At 38.5% G+C, this 20,810-nt stretch overlaps 1 pseudogene; it reads left to right on the forward strand.

The window, feature by feature from the left end:
- The first annotated feature begins 1,967 nt into the window (after positions 1-1,967).
- LOC149151004 (DEAD-box ATP-dependent RNA helicase 53-like) lies at positions 1,968-18,682 on the forward strand (annotated as a pseudogene).
- The last annotated feature ends 2,128 nt before the right edge of the window (positions 18,683-20,810 follow it).

Below are 20,810 nucleotides of genomic sequence, written 5' to 3' on the forward strand. Positions count from 1 at the left end.
TTGTTAAGTAGGCCCTAATTATATATTGACCCTTTAAATTCCTATATATATCAAGGAGGTCTTGTCATTTGAATCATCCAAGAATTGTTCATTTATGTGATGTAAAATGATGTTTCCCCCTCGAAGTGGCTCATCATCAAGTCATTGATCTATCTTTTCCTATGTTTCTACATTATTTTGATTTAGATATTGTTCATTCTCGGATTGTCCTGGCAACGAAGGACAACCTAGAAAAACATTCATTGAGGGTTTAAAAACCCTTCCGCTTTAGGTGAATAGGGTTGGCCTCCCTCCACCTTAGGGGTTATTCCCTGTTCTAATGTTAATTAAATAAATATTCTTTAAAAGAAAAATAATAAGGCCATATTTATGATAAAAGAGGGTTTTAAATAAAATGAGGTTTTTAGGGAAAGAAAGGTGGTAGGCACGTAACGTATGGAACTTATTTAAATAAAATATCATTTATGACAAAATGAGGTTAAATAATATATCATAATTCACACGTGACATGAGGGTTAGTAAGAATTAAAATTAAAATAAAAATGAAGTTAGAACAAACTCGCTTAAATGTATCTAATAGAAATGTGTAGTTAAAATAATATGACATCAAGTACCATTATTAATTTTCCATGCACAAACAATTTAGAATATTTAATTTAAGAATTTCTAAATAATAAATATTGCAGAAAAATTAAATCAAATTTGTGTCAAAGATTAAAGAACATGATCAAGTCAAACTATTCTCAATCAACCACATGTGCGAGTGAAATAAATACAATATAAGGAACAACAATAAAATTAAAAGAAATGAAACAAAAAATTAATTTTTGTGGTATTTAAGTTTAATGTGCAAGTAAACCGTGGATAACATGTATCATTTTAGAATTCAACCTGCAAAAAATAAACTCAAATCTAAAACAACTCTCCTAACTGCCACTGTGTACTCATCTACACCATCAAATCAAATGTTATACAATTGAAATGTTTTAGGCCATTAGATCTATTATCTCCTCTATTTACGCTTAACTACCTAACTAACTCACTCAGTGATACAAATCTCTCTTCTCTTTCACCTGGCTATGAAATACGACCCTCTCTTTATCTGAAAGTGTTAGTGCTTTCATGTATCTAGATTTGGATAAAGAATCGATGTTCCAGGTAGACAACTGAGTTGGAAAGCAGCCAAAGCCGCTGCGACTTTTCCCCTATTGAAAACTGAGTTCGAAAGCAGCCAAAGTCGTTGTGGCTTTTCCCCTATTGAAATCCCTCAATGGAGGAGGACCAATAGGTCTTCGATTCTCCTCATGTTCGTTTCCTCTAAAGAATCTCGTTTCGATAAACCTTTTGTCGCCCGTCTCTAGGGGTTTCACTCGAAGGGTTTCAATCCTCTGAAGCCTGCAATCCGCTAGTCACTACGACGTGGTTGCTTCAATTGTGCCGAAATTGAAATGCATGGTAGGAAAACAGCTGAGTTCGAAGGCATCCAAAGCTGCTGCAGCTTTTCCCCTATTGAAATCCCTCAATGGAGGAGGACCAACAGGGCTTCGATTCTCCTTGTGTTCGTTTCCTCTAAAGAATCCTGTTATGATAAACCCTTTGTCGCCCGTCTCTCGAGGTTTCACTTGAAGGGTTTCAATCCTCCGAAGCCTGCAATTCGCCAGTCAATACGAGGTGGCTGCTTCAATTGTTCCGAAATTGAACAGCATGGCAGGTAGACAGTTGAATTCGAAGGTAGCCAAAGCCGTTGCGGCTTTTTCCCTATTGAAATCCCTCAATGGAGGAGGTCCAACAGGGCTTCGATTCTCCTCGTGTTGGTTTCCTCTAAAGAATCCCATTCTGATAAACCCTTTGTCGCTCGTCTCTCGGGGTTTCACTCGAAGTGTTTCAATCCTCCGAAGCCTACAATCCGCCAGTCAGTACGACATCAGGAGAGATAAAATCATCAACGACGATATTAGCCAAGTGAGATGCTTGGAGCGTTCGATTGTAGTGCGGGTTCCCAGTTGTTGGCGGAATATGGAATCGCAGAGGATGAGAGGCACGCGTCTTGGGCTTCAGGAGGTCGAGACGCCTCGGACAAAATACGGTGACTATGATACAAAAAGTTGGAGCCAAAAGGAAAGTCGGCGGTGACGATGAAGGGTTGATGTTTCCAAGCTCAGAATTGATGAAGAAATTATTAATTCTCTCGATAGGCGCGGTATTACTAGATTGTTCCCCATTCAAAAAGCAGTGTTGGAACCAGTAATGCAAGGTTGTGACATGATTGGTCGCGCCAGGACAGGAACTGGAAAAACTCTTGCCTTTGGAATCCCAATCTTGGACAAAATCATTCAGCACAACCGTAAGAATGGGCATGGATCATATCCCTTGGCACTCATCTTGGCTCCAACACGAGAACTTGCATGCCAAGGAATTCCAAGAATCTACTCCAAGCCCAGATACTCTTTGATGTTATGGGGGTGTACCTATAATGAGCCAAATCAATGTTCTTAGAAGGGGTTTAGATGTTGCTGGAACACCTGGTCGCATTATTGATCTAATCAATCGTGGTGCATTAGTCTTGTCAGAAGTACAGTTTATTGTTTTGGATGAGGCTGACCAGATGCTGAATGTGGGCTTTGATGAAGATGTTGAGGTGATTATGGAAAGATGGCTGAAAAGGCGTCAGAGTATGCTTTTTTTCTACTACAATGCATGTCTGGCTGCAGAGGCTTTCGAGGAAATATTTAAATTATCCAATTGTTATCGATCGTGTTTTTGAATCATCACAGAAGTTGGCAGAATAAATCTCACTTTATTATATTGCTGCATCCACCTATGGGAAATGCTTGATTCTCAACGCATTGATAACTGAATATGCCAAAGGGGGAAATGTATTGTTTTCACTCAAACAAAGTTAGATGTGGATAGTTTGTCGGTGGCACTGGGTTGGGTACTTGCATGTGAACCTCTTCATGGTGATATCTCACAGAATCAGCGAGAGAGGACTCTTGTTGGATTTCATGAGGGGTGTTTTAATCTGTTGGTTGCTATCGATGTTGCTACATCTGGTCTTGATATTCCTAATGTGCATCTCGTTATTCATTATGAGCTCCCAACAACTTCATATTTTTTTGTGCATAGATCAAGGTGAATAGGGCATGCTGGTAGGACTGGAAATGCTATCCTTATCCATACCTATTAGCCTTGAGGTGCAGCGTGGCTATTTTAACAGAAATTTCCCTTGTTTTAGCTCCGATGGTCCACATCTCCTCTTGCTCCGCTTTGGCCATAAGCCAGACTTGAAAAATTATACACCCGTGCTCATAAACATCGGTGGGTCTGCTCTTGGTTCATCTCTTTTCCGTTATGCTCTCCATCCTCTAATCACCGATTAGATCGATCTCCGCTATCCATTCCATTTTTCGATCCAACGGCTATCACGCATCACTTAATCACCCATCGGTGTATCGCAATTCCATCGCAATGTCCGCCAACCCTTCACCTCTGCGATTAACGATCACATCTTGACCGTTGATCTGAACTCGATCTAACGGCTGTCGCTTAGCTGATCAAATAAACTTGCATGATGATCCTCAACCGTTGATATTCCTCCATCATATTCGACGGTTCACAATGATTTTGGGTGAGCAACAAGAGAGAGGGATACCCGCCCAATAAAGGCGATTTCCTCTCTCCCCTCCGCTACTACGTGGTGCCCAATGAATGGAATCAGGCGGGCTCCAACCTTTACTGCTTACCACCCAATTGACTGCCCGATAGAAACCATTTCCACTCAAATGAAACCACTCCTGCACGTTATCTTTCGAGCACCTCCTCCGCCCGATAGCCATTCGATCTACCCATCCAAGATCTAATGGCTCAGGCTTATTCTGCTCCCGCCACGACTTCAAGCCTCCGGCGATTGATCTCCTCCGCCCATCTCTCCCGATCCAACAACCTTCGTTCATGATCACCTCAGTTCATCCTCCGCCGCCCAACCAGCATCCCGACCGCCGATTCACGCCATCCAATGGCCCATATGCCCCCGTATCCCACTTCCCATTAGTCACCTGGGGAGGAAAGTTGTTAGCTCTGTCCGTGTTTGTGACAGTCAGACATTTGAACTGAAATAATGGAATACATGCCGAAATGGGAAAAACAACAGCACGATGCAGCCGAACTAACAGAAATGGTCATGGAACGTCGCTGGCACGAGCAAGCCACCTGACAGCGTAGCAAAATTACCAGAATTTGGTCACTGTGTTTGTTGGGAAAAGAGACCTCTAAGCTCATGTCCATCTAGTTATGGCATCAAGTAGTTAGAAGCTAGAGGGGATAGATTAAGACATCTCGAGCCCTAGAGAGCCCGAGAGCATTGTAAAAAGCCTATAAATGGCTGAAAGTTAGAAAAAACAAGGGTTCAACTTTTGGAGACTATGGAGACTCTGCTCTTCTCAGCATCTCATCTTCATTCCAACAATATAAGATTCTTTTGTTGTTACATGTTCAATTCCCATTTTCTCCTCTGTTCTAAGCTTGCACTTGAATAAGTTATTCATGTTTTCTTCTGTGTCTAATGCCAAATAACTGTCATCTTATCTCTGCGTTGATAAATTGGACTTGCAAGCTTCATTTACTTTTTGTAGCTAGCCATTCGTATGTGTTTATGTATGCATCTGTTGGTACAGTTAGTATTCTCCATCTATCCATTGAATCTATAAACTATTGAGCATTAGTGGTCTAAATCCTTGTAAAGTTGAGGGTGTTCATGCATGTCTTGAGTGAAAATAGAGTTGAAACAATAGTCTAACTTGATCCTAACCCCAATCCATTCCAATAGTTCAAAGAACGATATTGAAGATTTATATGTTACCAGGCATCTCCGAGCTACAACCTAGGAGAGCTTCCCGGAATGCTAACATAAATTAGCGTTGTTGCCGGGGAGAGGAGACTAAAGCTCAACTTCCCTGGGGGACGACACAGATCCAAATTTCATGATAGACAAAGTCTAGACACTTTTTCAGTTGTAATCATCTATTTGGCGACTCTACTGGAGAACGAACCTCTTGGAAACTCCACTTCATAGTGCTAGCTCAATTTGTGAGGCATACTCGGAGAAATCCTCAAAAGCCACAAGCTGACCTAGTACCTAACCCAGAAAGAATCATTAAAGAAATAAAGGCATTGTAGAAAGGAGTATCAGGTTCAAGTAGTTCTAAACAATATTCTATATCTCTTCAAGAAATTCTTGTAATAGAACAAGTATATGTTGAGAGTATAGCATCTAATACTAGCAGTGAAGAAAAAATCTCAGAGATTCATAGAGCTCCTTATTCTTCAGGTTCTCCTTTTGTTGTAAGCCCAAAGGAAGCCTCTCCTCCTATCCATCATACTCCTTTAGTCTTATCAGTCACTCCTCAACCCTCTATCATTTAGACTTCCAGTACCCTTATAGCCACCACAGCTATGGCAACACCTACCAAAATGGAAAGAATCATAGCTGCTAGGTATGGACCTCTGGTACTGCCCACTCCTTTGAATGCCATGCCTACTAGAGAATATCAGAAGTATAGGCCTAAGTTCACTGGGACTGAAGGTGTTACAGCTGAGGAACATCTTGAATCATTCTATAGCTATGCTGATAACCTGGACATTAGTGAAGATGATGTATGGATGAGAGTTTTTGTCCAAAGTCTAGATGGAGAGGCTAGAAAATGGTTCAGAGAACTGACCCCAAGGTCTATAGCAGATATTGAGGCTTTAGATGATGCATTCCTAAAGCATTGGGGGGATAAGAAGGATCTACTCTACTACCACACCGAGTTTGGGAACTTAAAGAGGGAAAATGGTGAGTTGTTGTCTGATTTTAATAAGAGGTTTAACCGCATGTACAACAAGATACCAACTGAAGTAAAACCCACCATTACCTCTGCTAAACTCATCTATGCCAGTGCCTTTGATTCTGACTTCTGTCTATTTTTGAGGGAGAGACGATGTGCTACCTTGGCTGATATGTAGGATGCAACCTTGGAAGTAGAATCAAACATCATGGTTGTAGAGAAGCTCAAGGGGAATGTTGATAGAAGGAGACAGAGGGGCGAATCTTCATCATATTCAGATCCCAAGATAGATAAAATGACCAAGATGATAGAGTCATTAACCTCTGAAATCTCCAAATTAAAGGTTGAGCAGCACCCTGGGAAAGGAAGAGTTCCTAATACCTTTGCTCCTAGAAACCCAAATCCATATAGAAGAGCTAATGAGCAGTTGCAGATTCTGCAAAGAAGCAAAGATGCCAATGAAGACCAAAGGGTGAAGACCCCTTTCCAGAATGTAGTCATGGAAGAAGAGAAGTTTGAAGAAGATGATGAGATCCATTGTCTAGAAGACAAAGGTAGTGCCTCCTTTTTGACCTCAGCTACCTATGAAAAGTCATTTTTCAATGACCAGATCAGCCAAGAGTGGGATGGTGGAGCTGTTCTAAAAACTGATGATCAACACAGATATGATCTGAGGTCGAAGATGAATAATGCCAAGGAAACTCCTGTTTAGAGAGCTGTTGTCCCTGCAATGCAGCAAGCTAAAAAGCAAAAACGACCGACAGTTGATCCCATCATCCTCAAAGCTCCAGCTCACGAGGTAAGAGGCCTTGACAAGTCTCCTTCTCCTTTTAGTTTTGAATCAGAAATTCAGAAGCTAAGCATACCTATAACTCTCATTGAACTAGTGAAGAATGAGTCCTTCAAGAAATATATCTTCGAGGCCCTTGAGCCTAAAGCCCTCCAAGCCTCCACTGACTATGTAAATCTGCAAGCCGACAAACCAACTGTTGTTCTCAAACCAATGATTAAAAATTGTGATGAAAACTCCCCATCATTCTATGTCCCTTTGACTATTCATGACAAAATCCTTCACAACTGCCTTCTGGACACAGGAGCCAGCCATAATCTAATGCCCAAGGCTGTCATGGATGAGTTGGGTCTTGACATTACCAAGTCTTATCATGACCTATTTTCTTTTGACTCTAGAAAAGTGAAATGTTTGGGATTAATTAAAGACCTAGCCATCACCTTGTCTCAGCTACCCATGAAGAGCATGATGATGGATATTATGGTAGCAGATGTACCCCCCAAGTTTGGCATGTTGCTTTCCAAGGGTTGGATCAAGAGATTAGGTGGAACATTTCAAAATGATCTGTCCTATGCTACTGTCCCAATTTTTGGAGGTGAGAGTAGGAGATTATACAGAGAAGCTCAGTTGGCTTATATCATCAGTGATGAAAGGAATCCCACTAATCATCCCATCTATGCTGTCGACACTGATTTTGGAGCCTGTATTCTTCAGATTGAAGAATCCCAGTTGGCCTCCATGCAGCTTAGGAAACCGGTTTGCCAGATCATAGAGGAAGAAGGCCCACAAATTTGGGACATGTTCTTTGATGGAGCTTGCTCTAAGGAAGTTGCAGGGGCAGGGGTAGTACTTGTGTCCCCCACACAACAATTCATTCATTTATCTTTCAAATTAACTTTCCAGGTCGCAAATAACATAGCAGAGTACGAAGCCTTGATATTGGGCTTAAACGCTGCTAAAGAAATGGGCATCAAATGTCTAAAGGTGTTTGGAGATGCATACCTTATCATTCAGCAGGTGAACAAAAATTTCCAAGAAAAGCATCCAAGGCTAAAAGCATACAAAGATGAGGTATGGAAGCTCAAGGGTTCTTTTAATAGTTTCAACATTTCTTACATCCCTAGAATGAAGAACCAGCTTGTTGATTCCCTTCCTGTGTCTGCTAGCATGTTTATTCCTCTTTTGCCTCCTAAATTGACTTATGAAGTTAAGGTAAAATATAGACCATCTCTGCCTGACAATGTCAAATACTAGCAAGTTTTTGAAGATGATGATGAAATTAATAGGTTTTTACAGGTCATTGATGAATTTTCTGAAATGCACATTGACCAAGAAAATGAAACCATTGAATAATGTAACCTTTCCAAGCTAAAGGACGATATTGGTCAAGATAGAATTGTTCAACTACCTAGTAACTGTATACCCAAAGGATTGGTGCCCCTAGAAAAGCTGTCTGATCAAAATGATGTACCTTATAAGCCTGCCAAAAAAGAAAATGAGTATGTTGTTCATAGACATAACGTAGGGAGTCCAGCCCATCCAAAGTACATAAATCTGTCTACTTATTTGTCTTCTGCCCAAATTTCCGAGTATTGCACCCTGATGAAACAATTTGCTGATATTTTTGCTTGGGAGTATAGTGATCTTAAGACCTATGACACCAACATCATTCAACATAAGATTCCACTGGAGAAGAACACCATCCCTTTTAAGCAGATATTAAGACCTATCAGCCATAGAAAATTTTAGGGGTGAATGTTCGCCCTTTGGCGAAATTAAGGGGTTTTAAATTTTTAGTGGGCGAATATTTGTATCATAGTACATTTTTACAAATCACCTCAAATAGCCCACCTTATTTTAAGGGAGAGGGTAAGAAAGGTAAATTTAGCCCTTGAAATTAGGAGTTACAACCTTCCATTCGCCCATTTTCAAGAATAGGTTTTATTTAAGTGAATCCTATGGGCCAAAGGCCCAAATACCATATTTATAAAAGAGGTATGGTAAATTAATAAAAATATAAATAAATGAGAGGTATGGTAAATTAATAAAAATATAAATAAATGAGAGGTATGGTAAATAAATAAAACATTTTTTATATTTACTCCATAAGTCACCTTATATAAATGCAAGGGTGTAAACAAATAAAAATATAAGTAAAGTGGAGGTATGGTAAATAAATAAAACGTCTTTTTATACTTACTCAAAAGGTATGGTAAATAAATAAAAATATAAATAAACTAGACGCATGGTAAATAAATAAAACCTCTTTTTATATTTAGACCATAACCCTCGTTTTATTTATGAAGGCTCAAGAAAGAGGTTTTATTTAAGTGAATCCTATGGGCCAAATACCATATTTGTAAAAGAGGTATGGTAAATTAATAAAAGTATAAATAAACGAGAGGTATGGAAAAAAAATAAAACATTTTTTTATATTTACTCCATAAGTCACCTTATATTTACGAACACTAAAAAATGCGTTATATTTAGGTGAAACCTATGGGAAAAATACTATGGGACAAATACCATGGACTATATTGTTATTAATACCATGCAAAAAAACGTTATTAACCCTAATATTAGTATTAATAAAAATAAAAATGGCACATGGTATTGACCCATGGTATTCACCAAAATGGCACATGGTATTGACCCATGGTATTCACCTGGAATGTAGCCTATTTAAATGGGGGAATTAAACCAGCATAGATCCATCTTTACTCTGGATCTACTAACCCTCGAGAGGTATCAAATATCGTGATATGCAAACTAGCATAGAGTGAAAAAATATTTGATCCGATCAAGAGTAAAAATGGATGTTGTAATTTAATGTATGTTAAACATTTTAGCTTGGTTAAAATAAAAAATAAAATAAAAATCAACTATTAATTTTATTAATTTTTATAAATTACTAATAGTAACTTTTAAGCTCAAGGTTTATGATAACCCATGGTATTGACCCATGGTAATACCTTGGTATTCATGTGAGCATAGACTATTTAAAGGGGAAATTCTATCATCTTAGATCCATCTTAATTCTGGGTATACCAAGTGCTCAGAGGGATAAATAGATTTCATCCCCCTAAGAGTGGTAGATGTGGAGTTAAGATGGATATAGGTTGGTTTTTATGATAATGAAGATATTAAATAGACTTAGGAAATTATATTGTAAAAACATCTTAAGGTGAATGGTTAAAGCATAGACATTAAGTATATTTGTATACTTCTGTTTTAAACTGAAACAAATCCAGGGCTAAAAGGAATGGATTGATTGCACTAGTCATCCTTCTATAACTTTCCAACATATGCTGGAGTAAACAGATTGTAATTTGGGTAATTTTTCTAATTGAAAACAGGAACATACTTGTGTATTGGCAGGGTGGTTACGAGGTCCCTAGAAGTGATGCATTTGAATTTTTTTTGGTTTTATATATAGTATTAGGTTTTTTCTCATGCTTTCTGTGAATAGCATGGGTGAATTTTATCCTACACCCACTAGGTTATCGATATGTAATTTCGGTAATTTTGATTTCAAAAGATATTTTAAAGAAATGCAATGATTTCATTTGTGTATTCAATAAACACAAGATTTTATAATTGAGTAAAATATTCGCCACGCCAGGTGAGAGATTCGCCAAAAAATTATATATATGTATCATATTATTGATAAAATCGCCTTCCATTTTTCCTATATACCATGGAGATTCGCCCATTTATTATACATGTAAATTTAGGGGGGGTCCTTAAAATTTTCCCTGCTATCAACCCTCTCTTATTGCCTTTGATTGAAAAGGGAATCAAGAAGCTATTGGACGCCAAGATCATAGTCCCCCTAAGGTATTCAAATTGGATAGCTAACCTTGTGGTAGTAAGAAATAAGAATGGAGAAATCAGGCTTTGTGTTGACTTCAGGAATCTGAACAAATGCTCTAAAAAGGACAACTACCCCCTGCCTAAGATGGAACACTTGCTGCAAAAAGTTTCAGGGGCTGGAGTCATGTCTTTCTTAGATGGATTTTCAGGTTACAATTAGATTTCTGTACATCCAGAAGATCGGGAAAAGACCACCTTCGCTACTCCTTGGGGAACTTTCATGTACTCCAAGATGCCTTTTGGACTAATGAATGCTGGGGCTACTTTTCAGAGGGCCATGGACATAGCCTTTGTGGGAGAGAAGGACAAGTTTGTCCTTATTTACCTTGATGACATAATAGTCTTTCCAGCAGTCATGAGGACCATTTGCAGCATTCGAAGAAGGTGTTTCTAGAGTGCAGACGGTTTGGAATTTCTGTAAACCCAAAGAAGTCACAGTTTTCTCTAGAAGAAGGCAAACTTCTGGGACATATTGTTTCTGCTGAAGGTGTGAAGATCGATTTAGCAAGAGTTCAACCAATTCATACATTATCCATCCCAAGGTGAAAAAGGGACATTCAATCTTTTCTGGGTAAGATTAACTTTGTCAGGAGGTTTAGTCCAAACTTTGCAGAGCTAGTGAAGCACATCACTTCCATGCTGAAGAAAGGATCAGAAATAAAATGGACAGATGGGGCAAGAAGCTCTTTTGAAGCCATCAAACAAGCTATCATGGAAACTCCCACTCTAATCAGTCCAGATTATACTAGGGATTTTTATATCTTCTCTTTTGCCTCTTATGGTACACTTGTAGCAGTTCTATTGCAGAAAAATGATGAAGGTGTAGAGCACCCTGTGGCCTTTTTCAGTAAAACTCTGAGGGATGCTAAACTAAGGTATGACCTTATTGAAAAACAAGCTTATGCTCTCATAAAATCTTTAAAGGCATTCAGAATTTATATTCTGCATTCCAAAGTGATTGCATATGTACCTTCAACCTCAATAAAAGATGTTCTAACTTAGCCAGATATTGATGGAAAGAGGGCTAAATGGATTGCAAAATTCATAGAGTTCAACATAGAGGTGAAGCCCACCAAGCTTGTCAAAGGCCAGGGCTTGGCTAAGCTTATGGCTGAGGAAAATTGTAGTTTGTTAGACATCAATTGCATGGGTTCAAATTCAGGTGGTGAGTGGACAGAGGAAGCAACAGAAGAGCAAGAGCAGAATTAGTCTTTGGCTGAAAATCTAGCCACTTGTGAATGGTATTCCAGTGTAGTTCATTTTTTATAGAAGCTAGAAGTCCCTCCAGGGCATAGCTCAAGTCAAGCCTAGGCCATTAAGCTTAGATCAGCCAAATTCTACATTAATGAAAACCTGCTTTATTGGAAAGACCCATCATGGATCCTCTTGAGATGTCTAGAAAAAGGAGAATCTCTGGAAGTCATGCACCAATTCCATTCTAGCATCTGTGGAGGGCATCATTATTGGAAAACCACGGCCCACAAGATCCTGAGAGCTGGGTATTATTAGCTTACTTTGTTCTTTGATGTGTTTTCTTTTGCGAAGTCTTGTGACAAATGTTAGAGGTTTGCAGGAAGACAACAACTAAAATCTTTTCCCTTAAAGCTAGTACATGCCAATGGTCCCTTCTAGCAGTGGGGCTTGGACTTCATAGGTGAGATCAATCCACATTCCAGTGGCCATCACAAATGGATCTTGGTAGCCACTAATTATTTCACCAAATGGATTGAGGCTATACCCACTAAAAATGCTAATCATCAGGTTATCATAGAGTTCTTAAATGAGAATATTTTCACTAGATTTGGTTGCCCAACCAAACTAGTCACTGATAACACAACAAATTTTAGGGAAAAAGAATTGGTGGACATGTGTGAAGCCATGGGCATTCAATTGGTGCATTCTACCTCATATTATCCTCAAGGCAATGGCCTGGCAGAATCATCTAACAAGAGTCTTGTAAGGATAATCAAAAAACTATTAGAGGACAACAAAAAGAACTGGGATTCCAAGTTGAAGTTTGCACTATGGGCTGACAGAGTTACCAACAAGAAGTCCATAGGAAATTCTCCATTTAAGCTAGTTTATGGCATTGAAGCTGTTTTTCCTATCCAGCTAATTCTCCCTGTGGCCAAATTCTTGCAAGAAGAACAGGATGAAGAGAACGACATGGAAAGGAGAATGAGTAACTTGGTTGAATTACAGGAGACCAAAGAATAACTGGTTGAGAAGTCAAGAATTCATCAACAGAAGATCAAAGAAACCTTTGATAGAAAGGAAAAAATGGACAGTTTTTAGGTTGGTGACTGGGTTCTCAAATGGGATCCATTGAAGGAAAAGAAGGGCAACCATGGTAAGTTTGATGCCTTATGGACGGGACCGTTTGTCATTGCTCAAGTTCAGATGAACAATACATTCATTCTGCACAATTTTGAGGGGGAAGGTGTTTTTGATGGCCCAGTCAATGGGCGATTTTTGAAACTTTACTTCATATGAGGCTTCAAGGCCTTAATATTGTAATAGGTTTTTTCAGGTTTTTTTTTTATGCAAATAAACTCCATGCCCAATGGAACACTAGGAGATAAGTTTGTTTTGGTTGTTATTGGAAAGGCAGTAGTCTACAGTTCTTGAAACCTCACAGGGAGGCTTTCATCCCCAGAAGGAGCCAATGTTAGCCCTGAGGTGCACCGCTGCTATTTTAATGGAAATGTCCCCTGTTTTAGCTCTGATGGTCCACGTCTCCTCTTGCTCCACTTTGGCCATAAGCCGGAATTATACACCCGTGCTCATAAACATCGACGGGTTCGCTCTCGGTTCATCTCTTTTCCACTGCACTCTCCATCCTTCAATCCATGATCAGATCGATCTCCACCGTCCATTCCATTCGCCGATCCAATAGCTATCACACATCGCTTAATCACCCATCGTCGTATCGTAATTCCATCGCACTGTCTGCAAACCCTTCACCTCTATGATTAACGATCACATCTTGACTGTTGATCTAAACTCGATCCGACAATTATTGCTTAGCCGATCAAATCAACTTGCACGATGATCCTCAACCGTCGATCTTCCTCCATCATATCCGATGGTTCACAACGATTTCGAGTGAGCAACAAGCGAGAGGGATACCCGCCTGATAAAGGCAGTTTCCTCTCTCGCCTTCGCTGCTATGTGGCGCCTGATGAATGGAATCGGGCGGGCTCCAACCTTTACCGCTTATCTCCCAATTGACTTCCCGATAGAAACCATTTCCACTCAAATGAAACCACTCCCAGACGTTATCTTTCAAGAACCCCCTTCGCTCGATAGTCATTCGATCTACCCATCCATGATCTGATGGTTTGGGCTTATTCCGCTTCTGCCACGACTTCAGGCCTCTGGCGATTGATCTCCTCTGTCCATCTCTCTTGATCCAACAACCTTCATTCATGATCACCTCAGTTCATCCTCCGCCACCCAACCAACATCCCGACCACCGATTCACGCCATCCAATGGCCCATATGCTCCCGTATCCCACTTCCCATCAGTCAACCGGGAAGGAAAGTTGTTAGCTCTGTCTGTGTTTGTGACAGTCGAACAATTGAACTGAAAATAATGGAATACATGGATGAAAGGGGAAAAAGAACAGCACGGTGCAGCCAAACTAATAGAAATGGTCATGGAACGTCGCTGGCACAAGTGAGCCAGCTGACAGCGCAACGAAATTACTAGAATTTGGTCATTGTGTTTGTTAGGAAAAGAGACCTCTGAGCTCATGTCTGTCTAGTTATGGCATCAAGTAGTTAGAAGCCAGAGGGGATAGATTAAGACATCTCGAGCCCTAGAGAGCCCGAGAGCATTGTAAAAAGCCTATAAATGGTTGAAAGTTAGAAAAAACAAGGGTTCAACTTTTGGAGACTGTGGGGACTCTACTCCTCTCAGTGTCTCATCTTCATTCCAGCAATATAAGTTTCTTTTGCTATTACATGTTCAATTCCCATTTTCTCCTCTGTTATAAGCTTGCACTTGAATAGGTTATTCATGTTTCTTCTGTGTCTAATGCCAGATAACTGTCATCTTATCTTTGTGTTGATAAATTAGATTTGCAAGCTTCATTTACTTTCTGTAGCTAGCCATTCATATGTGTTTATGTATGCATTTTCTGGTACAGTTAGTATTCTCCATCTATCCATTGAATCTATAAACTATTGAGCATTAATGGTCTAAAGCCTTGTAAAGCTGAGGGTGTTCATGCATGTCTTGAGTGAAAATAGAGTTGAAATAGTCATCTAACTTGATCCTAACCCCAATCCATTCCAATAGTTCAGAGAATGATATTGAAGAGTTATATGTTACTAGGCATCTCCGAGCTACAACCTAGGAGAGCTTCTTGGAGTGCTAACACATACCGACCAACAGATTAGGAAAGTTAAGATGCACATTGTATTTTCCAGCAAGTGCAAATGAATTGTATCCTTTGTAGCATATTTTAGTGAAAAGTCACTCTATTTTTCTTAGTGAGTAATTGTAGCTGTGTATGGAATATGTCGTTTGAAAAGAAAATGCACATTGTATTTACCAGCAAGTGCAAATGAATTGTATCCTCTATAGCATATTTTAGTGAAAATCATAGATATCTTAACTGCTATGATTTTCGTTTAGAACATAGAACATACGCAATATATAACTATTGTTGACCTAGAAATATTCAATGCACCTAGTATTGTAGAGTGTATTGGCGATGGACCGATCGCTCCAGGATTCCACCTTGTTTTTCTTTGCAAATATAAAGAAAATTGGGATTTTTTTTGCTTAGATTTGACAATTTTATTTACATAGGACTCTGCGCAACTATTGTAGGTGTGCTGGGAGAAATTTGCTTGTTATTTTGACTTAAGGCCCTAGGCATCTAATCGAGCTGAGTCTTTATTCAAGTAGAGCCAAGGCCAAGGATATATAAGCAAATAAGGGAAAACACTTTCTGTCCATGTCTTCCAAAGGAATTTATTTTTTGTCTGTAACTTGTAAACAAGTGCTAAGTTTTCTTCTGCTCTATCTTGAATCATAGATGAAGTGTTCACAACACCTTGGACCATGTATTCAGTTTTCCTACTTTTATAACACAAAATTTATTATAGTAAGAGAATGCTTCGTGTCTTTCTGGATTTTTATCATAATATATATCATCAAATTTAGATCTCCTTTACTCTATTTTCATTATAACATTATGTGTCTGTAATTTCACTTAAAAGTATGGTTTTGAATTTACTACAATGAATATTTGTTGTTATATTATTTCGAGTACCATATCGTGGTGAATTAGTCTTGTTAGAAGTACAGTTTATTGTTTTGGATGAGGCTGACCAGATGCTAAATGTGGGCTTCGATGAAGATGTTGAGGTGATTATGGAAAGATGGCCGAAAAGGCATCAAGGTATGCTTTTTTCTGCTACAATGCTTGTCTGGGTACAGAGGCTTTTGAGGAAATATTTAAATGATCTAGTTTTTATCGATTGTGTTGGTGAATCATCTCAGAAGTTGGCAGAAGAAATCTCACTTTATTATATTGCTGCATCCACCTATGGGAAACGCTTGATTCTCAACCCATTGATAACTAAATATGCCAAAGGGGGTAAGTGTATTGTATTCACCTAAACAAATTCAGATGCGGATAGTTTGTCGGTGGCACTGGGTCAGGTACTTTCATGTGAACCTCTTCATGGTGATATCTCAAAGAATCAGCAAGAGAGGACTCTTGCTGGCTTTCGTGAGGGGTTTTTTAATTTGCTAATTGCTACCGATGTCGCTGCATTTGGTCTTGATATTCCTAATGTGGATCTCATTATTCATTATGAAATCCCAACAACTTCAGATATTTTTGTGCATAAATCAGGGCGAACAGCGCGTGCTGGTAGGACTGGCAATGCTATCCTTATCCATATCGACCAACAAATTAGGAAAGTTAAGATGCACATTGTATTTGCGAGCAAGTGCAAATGAATTGTATCCTTTGTAGCATATTTTAGTGAAAATTCACTATGTTTTTCTTAGTGAGTAATTGTAGTTGTGTATGGAATATGTCGTTTGAAAAGAAAATGCACATTGTATTTACTAGCAAGTGCAAATGAATTGTATCCTTTGTAGCATATTTTAGTGAAAAACATAGATATCTTAACTGTTGTGATCTTCGTGTAGAACATAGAACATACGCAATATATAACTATTGTTGACCTAGAAATATTCAATACACCTAGTATTGTAGAGTGTATTGGTGATGGATCGATCGCTCTAGGATTCCACCTCATTTTTCTTTGCAAATGTAAAGAAAATTGGGATTCTTTTGCTTAGATTTGACAATTTTATTTACATAGGATTGTGCGCAACTATTGCAGGTGTGCTGGGAGAAATTTTCTGGGCATCTGATCGAGCCGAGTCTTTATTTGAGCAGAGCCAAGGCCAAGGATATATAAGCAAATAAGGGAAAACGCTTTTCGTCCATGTCTTCCAAAGGCATTTCTTTTTTGTCTGTAACCTCTAAACAAGTACCAAGTTTTCTTCTGCTCTGTCCTGAATGTTCAGAACACGATAGACCATGTATTCGGTTTTCCTACTTTTATAACACAAAATTTATTACAGTAAGAGAATGCTCCGTGTCCTTCTGGATTTTTATCATAATATATATCATCAAATTTAGAGCTGCTTTACTCTATTTTCATTATAACATTATGTGTCTGTAATTTCACTTAAAAGTCTGGTTTTGAATTCACTACAATGAATATTTGGTGTTATATTATTTCGAGTACCATATTTAATGTTTTGTTCCAAGAAAATGGATTTTCAAAGTATAAATTGGATCTTTATTCTTTCCATTCTTTTATTTTTCAAGTTGTTGAATATCATCATAAATATGATTTATATTATAAAACATCTTTAACGAGGGAAAGAATTATCTAGAAATAAGATGGGTTTAGATGTTGTTGTTGGAACCCCTAGTCGCATTATTGATCTAATCAATCGTGGTGCATTAATCTTGTCAGAAGTACAGTTTATTGTTTTGGATGAGGTTGACCAGATGCTGAATGTGGGCTTCGATGAAGATGTTGAGGTGATTATGGAAAGATGGATGAAAAGGTGCTAGAGTATGCTTTTTCTGCTACAATGCATGTCTGTGTGCAGATGCTTTCGAGGAATTATTTAAATGATCCAGTTGTTATCGATCGTGTTGGTGAATCATCTCAGAAGTTGGCAAAAGAAATCTCACTTTATTCTATTGTTGCATCCACCTCTGGGAAATGCTCGATTCTCAACCCATTGATAACTGAATAAGCCAAAGGGGGAAAATGTATTGTTTTCACTCAAACAAAGTCAAATGTAGATAGTTTGTCGATGGCACTAGGTCAAGTACTTACATGTGAACCTCTTCATGGTGATATCTCACAGAATCAGTGAGAGAGGACTATTATTGGATTTCGTGAGGGGTGTTTTAATGTGTTGATTGCTACCGATGTCGCTGCATCTGGTCTTGATATTCCTAATGTGGATCTCGTTATTCAATATGAGCTCCCAACGACTTCAGATATTTTTGTGCATAGATCAGGGCGAACAGGGCATGCTGGTAGGCCCGACAATGCTATCCTTATCCATACCGACCAACAGATTAGGCAAGTTAAGATGATTGAAAATGATATAGGTTCCAAGTTTAAAGAGCTGACTCAGATGAAAGAGGAAATAGACGATAGACTTGGTGGTTTCGGTGATTCAGGAGGCAGTCGTTTTGGAAGTTATGGCGGTTCAGGAGGGAGTCGTTTTGGAAGTTCTGGCAGTTCAGGGGGGAGCCATTTTGTAAGCTACGGTGGTTCAGGAGGGGGGCGATCTGGTGGTTCAAGCTATGGTGGATCAGGAGGAGATTATGGGGGTTCAAGTTATGGCAAATCAGGAGGCAGTTACGGTAGTGGATCGGGAAGTAGCTATAGTGGTGGGAAGGAGGTGGCTATGGTGGTTCTAGATCCCACCATTTTAGTGACTATGGGGAGTCTTCCAGCTCTCAGAGAGGTTCCAGTAGCAGGTTTGGAGACTATGGGGCCGCTTTTAGTACTAGATGAGACAATAAAATATTTGAGGGAGTTTAGTAGCAGGGATGCAAGAATTTTGAAGTTGGTCTTAATTAGAAACCCAGGTTCAAGTGGGAACAATTTATCTGAAATTGCAGAGTAGTAACAATCTGAAATTGCAGAGTAGTACCCTGAGAGCCTCTATTCTTTGGGAGCGAGCTTTGTCGCAATCAGTGCCAACATATGAACGAAATTGCTGGAATATGACATCTGTGTAGCCACCAAGAAAGAGACAGATTTTTGGTTCCACAGGAGATTCACTTTGTTTTTCTTAGTGAGTAATAGTAGTTGTGTATGGAATGTGTCATTTGAAAAGAAAATGCACATTGTATTTACCAGCAAGTGCAAATGAATTGTATCCTTTGTAGCATATTTTAGTGAAAATTCGTATGGAATATGTCGTTTGAAAAGAAAATGCACATTGTATTTACCAGCAAGTGCAAATGAATTGTATCCTCTGTAGCATATTTTAGTGAAAAGCATAGATATCTTAACTGCTGTGATCTTCATGTAGAACATACGCAATATATAACTATTGTTGACCTAGAAATATTCAATGCACCTAGTATTGTAGAGTGTATTGGTGATGGACTGTGTGCAACTATTGCAGGTGTGCTGGGAGAAATTTGATCTTTATTTTGACTTAAGGCCCTGGGCATCTGATCGAGTCGAGTCTTTATTCAAGTAGAGGCAAGGCCAAGGATATATAAGCAAATAAAGGAAAACACTTTCCGTCCAAAGTCGTTTCTTTTTTGTTGGTAACCTTTAAACAATTACCAAGTTTTCTTCTGCTTTGTCGCGAATCACCTTGAACCATGTATTCGGTTTTCCTACTTTTATAACACAAAATTTATTACAGTAAGAGAATGCTTCGTGTCCTTCTGGATTTTTATCATAATATATATCATCAAATTTAGATCTCTTTTACTCTATTTTCATTATAACATTATGTGTCTTTAAGTTCACTTAAAAGTCTAGTTTTGAATTTACTACAATGAATATTTGTTGTTATATTATTTCGAAAAGGAGAGGCTGTGGTACCATCTTTAATGTTTTGTTCCAAGAAAATGGATTTTCAAAGTATAAATTGGATTTTTATTCTTTCCATTCTTTGATTTTGCAAGTTGTTGAATATCATCATAAATATGATTTATATTATAAAACATCTTTAATGAGGGAAAGAATTATCTAGAAATAAGATTGTATTTATAATAATCCATGTTTCTCATGATACTACACATGGAAGAGATCTAACATTTTCTAAAAAAAGTTTTTCCATATACTACTTGAAGAATTCAAGGAAGGAAGGGCCATCCTATTTTCCACGCATTTTCTTATAGGAAAATCCCTTTGCACTTCTTTTGAAAAAAGACATTCCGTGAATGGAGACAATAACTTTTCATGTTATTTGTAGCTAACCTATAATATACTATAAAAGTTAAGAGACAAAATTAATCTAATAATGTAGAGACAAGTATGGAAACACCATAATTAACACATACATTCATGGATAAACTATTTTTTAAGGGGAAGTGACATCATAAACTCAAGCCCATCTACTATAGTCCCTGTGGTGTGAATGCATGTCATTTAGATTTTCCTTGCCAACTTTGCCTCCACAATGTGGTTAATGTTAATCATCTCAAGCCCTATGAACCTCTTATTCTGGAAGAGGAAGTTCACATTTCCCACCCACCTGATAAAATTTTGGATTTTCAGCAGTTGTTGGAGGAAGACACACTACTAGACCTATAGTAGCAGACTATGACGTATCTTGTTGAGCACCAAAGCCAACCTCCTTCTTAGGACAAACAAAAACTTCCTTCTTAAGACCTTATTAAGACAAACGGTTGTCCTAGGTTTCTTTTGAATATAGCTTCTCGCCACTTGTTGAGAAGGTGGGGTCATTTTTGCTAAAACAATGAAGAACTGATGTGCCACATCTGGAAATCATTTATAGCTAGTCTTAATAGTTAGTTGTAGGATAATAAAGGCATGGTTAATCTTGAGCACTATGCATTTTCAATTTATATTATTTCTTAGTTAAAGTTGACTTTGTCAAAACTAATCAAACCTCATCTTAAGTAAAATCTTATAAAAGGCATTTGCTCACAAACATAAGATACAAATGTTTTAGGAATCAATATTGTTGTGCATTTTATGTTTGCCAGTTTCTGTCTTCAACATTTGAGTGTTATGGCTTACCAATCAGCCAAGCATTTGATGAAGGG

The sequence above is a fragment of the Pinus tabuliformis genome, chromosome 9 (assembly GCF_031772625.1).
Source record: "Pinus tabuliformis cultivar Carrire ecotype Pingquan chromosome 9, CPIR1, whole genome shotgun sequence".
Taxonomy (NCBI): Eukaryota; Viridiplantae; Streptophyta; class Pinopsida; order Pinales; family Pinaceae; genus Pinus; species Pinus tabuliformis.